At 48.0% G+C, this 11,139-nt stretch overlaps 1 pseudogene across 1 annotated transcript; it reads left to right on the top strand.

The window, feature by feature from the left end:
- The first annotated feature begins 4,310 nt into the window (after window positions 1-4,310).
- Window positions 4,311-4,700, top strand: LOC309793597 (small ribosomal subunit protein eS17-like; annotated as a pseudogene). Its single transcript has one exon. The product of its transcript is annotated as a small ribosomal subunit protein eS17-like (transcript).
- Window positions 4,701-11,139: the final 6,439 nt, after the last annotated feature.

The following is an 11,139-nucleotide window of genomic DNA, read 5'->3' on the forward strand; positions in this document are numbered from 1 at the left end:
GGGGGAGGGACGGGAAGATGTCCCAGAGCAGCTGGGCCCAGCTTCAGCCAGCGGGACCCTCCCCTGCCCCACCCAGAGCAGGCACTAAATCTAGGGTGGACACCCTCCTCACAGGATGAGGTCCCTCCAATCATCCCCTTCTTGGGGCCAGAGTATATTTTCTAAACCACCAACCTGACTGCCTGAGGCCCCCCTTAAATCCCTAATGGCTTCCACTGCCCTGAGCTCCGCAGCGGCTGATGGCTTTCAGGCCCTGCCTGTACCTGGCCATCCTGTCTAGAATTCCCTCTCTTCCTCCTTACCCCCTCCCCGCACACACACACTACCCCAGGCGTCCACCCTGCCTACCTCTGCTGCCCCACAAGCTGATAGTCTCTCCTGAGTCTACACCCCTTTGCGTGAGCTCTTCCCTCTGCCTGGAGCTCCCTTCCTGCCCTCATCCTACCTGTCATCCTACCTTCTACTCACCTTTCAAGGCGCAGCACAGGCATCCTCTCCTCTCTGAAGCCTTTCTGCCCTCCCTCCTATGGGGCACAGCCAAGCCCACAGTGTTGTGGGGTGGCCTGGAATCTTATGGTCTTTGCATCTCTGGACCTGGCACAGGGCCTGGCAACTAGTAGGTGTAGGGGGCGAGGTGACAGCTTCATGAACAGCACATGAGGGCACCCATTCACCCAGCCCTCTCCTCAGACTAGGCACCCCCAGCATGCCCCCCAGGTCTGGGGAGAGAGAGAGCCTTGGACAGAACCAAGCAGGTAGAGACAGGGAGTAAAGGAGGCCTACAGGCCTGGACATGAATCTCACCTTGACCCATTCACTGGAGAATATGGCCTTGAAAACGTCATCTGCCCTCTCTAGGCTCTGTTTCCACAGCTACAAAGCGGCAAGAACAGGGCTCTCCTCCTGGTGTCCTTGTGAGGAATCCACAGACTCATGAGTTCAGCACATACTTACAGAGCACCTGCTATGTCCCAGGCACTGAGGGGCACGAGCAGCCCCCACTCAGGTGGAGCTTCCATGCCAGCAGGTGGTGACAGCTACCCTCTGCCTGCGACTATGCTGAAGGTTTTACATAGATTTACATATAGTAACTCACCCCATCCCCACGGCAGTTCCATGAAGCAGGTATTATCTTTGTCCCCATTTTACAGATGAGAAAACTGAGGCATGAAGGGTGGATAACTTTCCTGAGGCCACACTATAGACAGCTGAATGCATGTCAAGACCTCAGCCCGGTGCCTGACTCAGTCCAGAATGCCGCCGATGTCCTTGCCGGTGGGGTACCACTTCCCCTTCCTTCCTGCATCTGCCGAAGGATCTCAGGACAGGTGTGATGGAAGCGGCGGGCCCTTCTTCCCCTGGGCCACCCATTCAGAACAAGCAGAGGGGCACTCTCCCCAGATGCCCTGAGAAGGAAGCAGGGGACTGTGGGTGCCAGCGTTCCAAAATCCTCGGTACCTGTGTGAGCATTCTTCCTGGGCCTTGAGACATGGGGGGTTGCCACCTCACCCCCATAGGCGAATGCCCCAGGCAAGGACATCTGGGACCTGCCCTGAGTCAGCCTGAGAGGGAGGGTGTTGGCCTGCAGATTGGGGTGACCAGTGGGCAAGTTATTCAGTCCTTGTCCCTTCCTGTCTCTCCCCACATGACCATCCCATCTGTCCTTGGATAGCCAGCAAATTCCAGAATGAGTGTCCACTTAGGCTCTCAGACAGGGCAGGGTATGTCCCAGAGTCACCTTGGTAACTCTCTGCCTTCTCAGAGATGAAGGGCAAGAGGAAGAAAGGAGGCAGAGGAAAGTCAGAGGGCTCTGGGGGAGCAGGCAGAGGTGCCAGAGCCTGGCTAGCTGCCCAGGCCTCAGCCCCTCAGTGGTTTCATGTGATTCCCTCCCTCCCTGGCTTCTGCCTCTCCTGCTATTTTTAGAGCCACCCAATCACACCCTCAGCTGTCTTAAGGTGGCATTGCCCAAACCCAGTGTCACCAGGCCCACTGAGGCCAGCCTTTCTTACTGATCCTTCTCTCTCTCCCCAAAATCAAGGGAACCAGGGACTGGGCCAGGAGCCATCTGGAAGTCCCTTGAAAATCTCCTCTGCCCCACAGATGACCTCCCCACCTCAGAGCTGTCTGGATTGCAATCTGCTGCTATAACACCGAGTGCCTTCTGTTCCTTGAGGCTTAAGGGTGGTGGTGGTGGTGGGTGTCACAGGGTCTTTAAACCTATTCTGGAAATTTTAAAATAAAACTAAAGTATATAGAATAATATAATGAGCCCCCATATATCAATCAGCCAGCTTCAACAATGATCAACTTATGGCCAATCTCATTTCATCTAGAGCCCTCCCAGTTAATTTCCTCTGTCAATATTTCAGTGTGAATCTTTGAAAGATAATGACTTTTTAAAAATATAATCACAATTAAACTACCCAATGACATTATTTTACCATAAGGTTAATAATAATTCCTTAATATCAGATCTATAGTGCTCAAATTTCCAATTTCTTATGTCTTTTTTTTTTTTTTACAATGTGCTTGTTTGAATCAGGATCCAAATAAGATGCACACATTGCAACTGATTGATAAGTCTCTTTGAAATCTCTTTAAACCTTTGGAGTCCCCCTCCAACTAACTCTCTCTCCCTCTCTGCCCTTGGGGTAACCAGGTCATTTGTCGTGTAATTTCCCAGTCTGGATTTTGCTGATTGCATCTCTACTGCGTTCTTTAAAATATTCCTCTGACCTCTGTACTTCTTATAAATTGTATTTCCTGGACATTGTTTTTTCTTGTATATTGTAGTTGGATCGAGAGTCCTGATCAGGTGTATATTCCACTTTCTTTGGCAAGACCACTTCATAGGTGGTCATAGGAGCCCATCTTGAGCTCCTGATTTTGTCCAATCCAGCTGGAGCATCCATCTGGGTGAACTGGAGGGTCATTTCTGCATCTGGGTTTTTCTCCGCCTTGTCTCCAAAAGCCCAGCCCAGGTTCCCATGCCTCTGCTTTACTCCTGCTACTCCAGCCCTGACCTCAGCTAGCTGATTCTATGTCCCTGCTGCTTTGCCTTCCGCACCTGTCTCCCCAGCTTTCTGTCCCATCTTGGCCCGTCAATGTCTCCGTTTAATCCCTTTGGTCCTTTGTCCCTGTCTCTCCCCATCTCAATGAATGTTTGCTGAATAAACGAATGATTGATTGAATAATATATCATCTCCCCAACTCTCTCATTCCACTTCCGTCTCTATGAACCTGTTTTTTTTTAATCTCTGAGAGCCATATTTTCTTCATCTGCATCTAAAACGGAGGGTTAGATGTTGGCATGAGGGACAAAGGAAAGGGCTTCTCGTCATTGTGATCTGACTGTCGCATCTGCCTCCCAGACTCCACCCACATCTTTCTCCTGCATCCTCTTGGCCGCCTCCAGCACTATAACAAAGGGTGCGATCTGACAGTCTGCCACGAGAGGGCGCATTCGCCGGTTCTAGCCCGGACTTGCGCCTGCGCAATATGGGGCCCGAGCCGGGTGGCCCGTTGGAATGGCAACAGAGAGCCCCGCCCCAGGCGACGGATACGCGTCAGAGGTGCTTGCTGAGCTCGGCGGCTAGAGGGGGCGACGGAAGAGGGGACCCACGGCCTCTAGCCCTTCCTCGTCCTCCCCTTCCGGGTCCGGAGGATGTTCTTCCAAACAGGGAGGAGAACCCGCGTTGGGGGCAGGGGACTGGACGCAATGCCCTGTTTCCCACTCTCCCCATCATTTATATCATTTCTCCGACTTGAAACATTTCCATTTTCCCCCACCCCCACGACGTTTGGGGGCACCAGCCTGAGGACCTAAGTGTTCCCAGAATCGTACCCCCCTTTTATCTGTGAACTTCAGTCTTCAGAGGGGTTCCTGGAGCCCCGTGGCCGCCCAGAGCTATCAATCATGAGTCTGAGAATGCCAGAGACCATCCCTGGCCAAACTTTTTAGCTTAGAGGAGAAACACAGAAGGAGAGGGACTGTCTGAGGCTTCACAGCGGAGTATTCCGCACAGCTAGATTGCTGGACTTGGAGCTTACAGCCCTTCCCTTTCTGTAAAGTGGGGGCAATATGGATCCATGAGAACGGAAGCAAAAGTGCTTTGTAAACTGTAAAGCTCTGGAGAGAGTAAGGGGTCTTTTATTTATAACTGACAGTGCAAGGCAATAGCTGCCCAGGGCCAGCCCACTGGCACAGCCCAAGAGCTGGGAGAGGTCAGATTTAGAAGCTACCACTCAGTGATAGAGGATTAGGAAATAAAAGAAACAAAATCTCACTCTTTTACCAAGGACCTGCCAACATGGGCCGCGTTGGCACCAAAACCGTGAAGAAGGTGGCCCGGGTCATCAATGAGAAATAATACAAGTTCCTGGGCAATGAATTCTGCACCAAAAAGCGTGTGTGCGAGGAGATGGCCATTATTCCCAGCAAGAAGCTTTGCAAGGAGAAAGCAGGCTATGTCACACCTCTGATGAAGCAGTTTCAGAGAGGCCCAGTGAGAAGTGTCTCCATTAAGCTGCAGGAGGAGAGAGAGAGGAGAGAGAATTATGTGCCTGAGGTCTCAGCCCTGGATCAGATCACTGAAGTAGATCCTGACACTAAGGAGATGCTGAAGCTCTTGAACTTTGGCAATCTGTCCAATCTGCAGATCGCTCAGCCCACAGTTGGGATGAATTTCAAAACACCATAGAGCCAGTTGACTCTGCTGTGCTGTAATATTTTCACCCTAAACCTTGGGACCAAAAAAAAGGAAAAAAAGAAAGAAACAAAGACTCAGGCTTTTTTTTGCAGATGGTATGATTATTTATATAGAAAACCCAAGAGATTCCATAGGCATGTTGTCAGAGCTATTAAGAGAGATCAGCAAGGTTTCTGGACAAAGTTTAACATCCAAATACAAATAAAATACAAAATTCCACAGTGTTTCTATACACAAGCAATAATTTATTAGAAACTGTAATATCTTTTTAAAAAGAAATCCTTCACAATAAAATTACAATTGTACAGAACCCAGAAAACTATTAGAAAAGATATTTGAAGATATTTGTGAAGAAAAACTTTAGGCTATAAAACCATACAAACTATAGGCTAAAAAAAGAATAAATTGAGAGATGGAGAGATGTATTAAGTTTAGGGATGAGAAGCTTCAATGTCACTAAGACAGTTCTCTCCATAAAAATATGTCGATTCAAGGCAAGTCCGCTGAATATTCTAACAGGAGTTTTCAAAGAGCTAGGCAAAATGATTCTAAAATTCATATGGGATTGCTGAGGACCAAGAATAGACTAGACAATTCTGAAAGGAAGACTTATTTGAAAGTGATAGTAATGAAAACAAGGTGGTATTGGTGCTGGGCTAGACAAAGATCTCAATAGAATAGAGTGCCCAGAAACAGATCCAAGCATATGTGGGAATGTGATTTATGATGGCAGTGGCATTGCCACTTAATGAGAGAGAATAGGCAACTCAATAAAAAGTGTTGTGACGTTGACTTTTCATCCATAAATATTAATTCCAGATGGATTAAAGACCTAAAAGTGAGAAACAAAACTTTAAAATAATTAGAAGAAAATGTCGGAGATCTCAGAGTAGGAAAAGATTTCTTAGATGAGAGACACAACTCACCAAAGATTGATTTCATTACATTACCAAAAAAAAAAAAGCTTTCTTCTATGAAAATGACATTATAAACAAAGTTAAAAGACAAGCAACAGCCTAGGTGATAATATCGGCAGCACATAAAGCAGATAAAAAGTTAGTATCCAGGATATATAAAGACCTCCTGCGCATCAATAAAGCAAGCACAGAACTTTTGAGTGCCACCCCAAATGTCAGTCTTTCCCTTATTCCTTGCTAACAGAATCCTGATTCAAAAGTCAGGGGTCTAGGCTTTGGGTGAGGCTGGGCCTTCCCCATCCCCATCAGGTGAACGGTGATTGGTCTAAATAGAGCATGATAATACAGTTCCTCTGGTCAACGATTAGTTTAGGTGTGGACATGTATGCAGTTCTGTCCACTGAGACCAGAAGGAAGAGCTCCTGTGGGCGTCTAGGAAAAAAGACACTGAGAAGAAAGCATCCACTTTCTTCTGCCTCTGGACATTGTTGTCTGCGTGAGACACCCGGAGCTGAGGCAGCCATCATGGACCATGGGGGGGCCAGTCTAGGAAGCAAACCAACATGATGAGGAGGGTCTTATAGAAAGATGGACAGAACCTCTTCCTTGATGTCATAGTTGAGTCTCTAAATGAACCAAACCTAGGACTCCTTGTTATGTGAGATAATAAAATTCCCTTTTTTGCTTAAACCACTCCCAGCTGGGCTTTCTGTAACTTGTATCAACAGCTGCACTGGAGAGCAAAGGATGTGGACGTAAGCAATTTGCCTGGAGGAAACCCAGATGGCCAATAAGCATGATAAGATGTTCTACCTCAGAGGCAGGGAATGCAGATTCAAATGAGGTACCACTTCACACCCATCAAATTGGCAAAAATAGAAAGTCTAATGAGAGCAGATGTTGGCAAGGATGTGGTCAGACAGGACATCTTGTACAAATGCTGGTGGTGAAAGCATAAACTGGCTGAGAGAGCAGCTTGGCAGTACTAGTCTAGGTGACAGGGTGCCTGCAACCCTGGCTTCCTGCTCCGAGCTGTACACTCCAGAGATGGGTTAGACAAGCACGAGGGTGTTCATCGCAGCCCTGCTTATAACAGCAAAACATAGAAACAACTAAAAGGCCCATTAGTAGAGGAACTGGTAAATAAGTTGTGGCTTATTCATATGATGAAATAGAAAACAGAAGTTGATATGAATGAACCAAAGCCACATGTATTAATGTGGCTGCATCGTGGAAAACACCTCAAGTGAAAAAAAGACACAGAATGATACACACAGCATGATGGTCGTTATATACATTTTAATAATACAGAAAGCATTACCATATGCTGCTTTATGAATACTTAAATGTGTAGGGAAAATATGAAATTATGGGCTAGACTTAAAAGGTAAGGAAATTCTGACATATGTTACAACGTGGGTGAATCCTGAGGACATTATGCTATTTGAAATAAGCCAGTCACAAAAGGACAAATACGGTATGATTCCATTTATATGCTGTACCTAGAGTAGTCAAATTCATAGAGACAGGAAGTAGAATGGTGGTTGCCAGGGGCTCAGGGGTGGGGGCCTGGGGAGTTACTGTTTAGTGGGTAGAGAGTTTCAGTTTGGAAAGATGAAAAAGTTCTGGAGATGGATAATGGCGATGGTTGCATAACAATGCAAGTGTACTTAATGCCAATGAACTGTACACTTAAAATGGTTAAAATAGTAAATTTTATGTTATGTATATCTGACAATTAAAAATGGTAATTTAAGAATTATGGGCTAGGGACTTCCCTGGCGGCTCAGTGGTTAAGAATCCGCCTGCCAATGCAGGGGACACGGGTTTGAGCCCTGGTCCGGGAAGATCCCACATGCCGCGGAGCAACTAAGCCCACGTGCCACAACTACTGAAGCCCGCGAGCCTAGAGCCCGTGCTCTGCAACAAGAGAAGCCATCGCAATGAGAAGCCCGCGCACCGCAATGGTAGCCCCTGCTCGCCACAACTAGAGAAAGCCCACGTGCAGCAACGAAGACCCAATGCAGCCAAAATATTAATTAATTAATTAGTTAATTAATTTTAAAAATTATGGGCTATAAAGGATGCATTCCAAATTTGTGAGAGTGGGTAAGGTGGGCAACAGGACTGGGGATAAAGAGAAAGGGGGTTGGGGCTTCCCTGGTGGTGCAGTGGTTGAGAGTCCGCCTGCCAATGCAGGGGACACAGGTTCGAGCCCTGGTCCGGGAAGATCCCACATGCCGCGGAGCAACTGGGCCCGTGCGCCATAACTACTGAGCCTGTGCATCTGGAGCCTGTGCTCCGCAACAAGAGAGGCCGAGATAGTGAGAGGCCCGCGCACCGCGATGAAGAGTGGCCCCAGCTCGCCGCAACTAGAGAAAACCCTCGCACAGAAACGAAGACCCAACACAGCCAAAAATAAATTAATTAATTTATTTAAAAAAAAAAAAAAAAGAGAGAGAAAGGGGATTGAACCTGTGCCCCCTGCATTGGGAGTGTGGAGTCTTAACCACTGGACCATCAGGGAAGTCTCTGATAGCATTTATAAATTCTGTTTGTTATGTGATTCTCTGAACTTTTCCTTTTTTTTGGCCCCTACCAGGAATCAAACCTGAGCCCATGGCAGTGATAACACCAAGTCTTAACCACTGGACTGCCGTGGAATTCCCTGAACTTTTCTTATTTTTAAAGAAACTTTTCAAACCAAAAGCAAAAAAGTAAGTGTAAATTCTTTTTCTTTTTTTTTTCTCTCAGAAAGAAGAGTTCTCTAAAGTAGAACTGCCCCGAAGTGGCAAGATTTGTCACCCAACCCTCACCCTCAAGGCCACCTGAAGTGCAAAGGATTGAGTGTGGAGCCTGAAAGCTGGCTTTGCAGACAGTACCTAGGCCAGGCGCATGCAGCCTGGCCGAGCCCGGTGGAACCAGTTGGGAGGGGAGCTGGCAGAGCCAGGCTTCTCTCTCCTTTGATCTTGGGCAGGTGAGGCAAAGGCTGGTGGGAAGGTGACTCTGAGAGCCAGTCTATTCCCCAGGCATCCACTGCAGATCCAGAGAGCAGATGAAAAATAGAAACCAACATCAAAACACAGGAATGTGTAATAATAGCAGTTGGAGCGGGCAGGAGAGAGTTCTTTGAATCTGCTGATGACAGAATAATATTGCTCAATCTTTCCAGTTATTGTTTTTCTTTGACCTCCCTGTATATCTCTGGAGCTCCGACGGCTATGGCTGTCTGCTTTGCAAAATACATATTTACAAACCCTCTAAGTCTAGCTAAATATAGGCTTTCTTTTAAAGCAACTGATGATTTGGAGAAATCTTTCCTCTGTCCTAACCCTTCCCTGCCCCCAACACACACACACACACACACACACACCCTGACTCTTCCTTCTTGGTCTCCTTCCTGAATCTCCAAGAGGTATCTGAACTTTCCAAGTGACACTAGAATGAAGCGTGGAGGGTGAAGGAAAGAAAGGGGGTCAGAGCAGAGGGACCCAGGCAAGCCAGTGTCCCAGCTGTGGGAGGACCCCAAGGGGCACTCTTTTTGCAGGGGCACTGGGGGCCTTGAGACACTAAGAGGTAGGAATGAAAAACACTTTGGGAGGTAGAGAAGGAAGGTCACCTTCACTCCAGGGATGATCCCAGAAGCTTTGGAGGAGCTGCAGGCAGGGGGTGCTTATATTTCAGAATTTCATATAAGAGATCTTAAAAGGAAACGAGAGGCCCTATAGTCCAGTGAAGACACACGTGGAGATGCAAATACCCATGCCCACTTTCAGTCATACCTCCCCACGCATGTACACATGTGCACACACACCCATACATGTTCAGATGTACATGTAATCAATAACAGCCAACACACCAAGCTCCTACTTTGTGCCAGGAGCTGTTCTAAATGTATTTAATTCTCACAACACTATGAGGTTGGTCTGTTATCTCCCTTTTACACATGAAGAAATTTGTTGAAGTCCCTTAACTGGGCAGTGGCAGGTTGGAGATTCTAACAAAGATGGTCTGGCTGCAAAGCCCATGTTCTGCTCTGTTCCAGAACTGGGAACAACCAGGATCGCCTATGCTCAGGAGACACACTCAGACATTCAAATTTGAGCAAGTTGAGGAAATTGGGGCTTAGGGAGTGGAAACGACTAGCCCAAGGTCACTCAGCAAATGGGTGGAACTAGGGCTCAGTTCAGACCTTGTGAACCCTGGTCTCTTTCCTCCAAAACTGGTAAGTCACTTCCCACTTCAAGTCTCAGCCTTCCTCATTCCCCCTGGGAAGGGGTCAGCCAAGGGCCGCTAAAGGCCCTTCAACACTGACATCCTGGATTTGAGCTCTCCTGTATATAAAACATGTACACATAGGCAAGCCTTTCCAGCATCCTTGGATTAGCCCAAGTCCCCGGCAGAGGACAGATGAAGGAGAGTGATTGGGGCAGGGGCCACTGGCTCACTACAAAACGACCAAAGAGCGGGGTCTAGGCCAGCCTTTGCTCAGATGACCCTAGCCACGGAAACACCACTTTCCGAGGCTGAGTCTCAAGGCCCCAGGGCTGGGAAGAGAAGGCAGCCTTGGCACCCAGCCTGGATGTGAGCCCAGGGTGCTAAGAGCTTGGGATTTATCTCAAATCAGGTCTCTCCCTGCCTTCATCACCTTCATCACCTGTCTTTGCAGTTACCACCTGGTGTTTAAAACTATGAAGCCTCAAAGAACAGTCTCAGAGGGCCCCCATCACATTTGAGTGTAGCTGGGAAAACAGGGAGGGGCTTTATCTGAAGAATAAAGATTACCTCTCCCTATAGAAGCCTCCAGGCTTTTTAGCAAGAACTGGGAAAGGCACACACCCTATTTTCTGTGTTCCATCCACTTTCACCTCAGTTTACCCTTTCAGAGCACAGAGAGGCTAAGGTATTTGTCCAGCGTCACACAGCTAGTAAGTGGTGGAGCCGGGATTTGAACTCTGGCAGCCTGGCTCCTGCGCCAGCTTTGGGAACCACTCTATTCCATGTCACAGGTAAGGAAGGAACTTCCATTCAAAGACCATCAGGCAGCTCCACAAAGGAAAAAGGAGAGAGAAAGAATGGCTAAATTACCCCGGGAGATAAGTAAGGATCTGAGGATCACAGCCTGAGGAATGAAAATTAGGTGCAAACCCTTCAGTTTGGGCGTAACCCTCCCCAAAGTAACAGCCCTCCTCACCCTTGCCCTCCTCACCCTCCCTGCAGGTGTGATTACTGCCTCAGGCAGGCAGGGACTGGGTGGAGAAGATAACAGCCATTCCCCACTCCTCTCACAGGCCAGCCGGCCTGGCGCCTGACCCCGGGGAAGGAGTGAGATGCTAAAGCACTCATTGCTCCATAAAAGCTTCTTCGGGAATACTGGCAGGGGGTGTCGCCCAGGAAATAATGATCCCACTCTTTAGCCTCAGTCCTCCGAGCTCTGGGCTTGCTCCAACTGTCCTGCATCTCAAAGTACTTAAGAGGGTTTCACTCTTGGAAGTCTCAGGACAAGGGGGACG

The sequence above is a fragment of the Mesoplodon mirus genome (assembly GCF_964341445.2).
Source record: "Mesoplodon mirus genome assembly, chromosome: 18".
Taxonomy (NCBI): Eukaryota; Metazoa; Chordata; class Mammalia; order Artiodactyla; family Ziphiidae; genus Mesoplodon; species Mesoplodon mirus.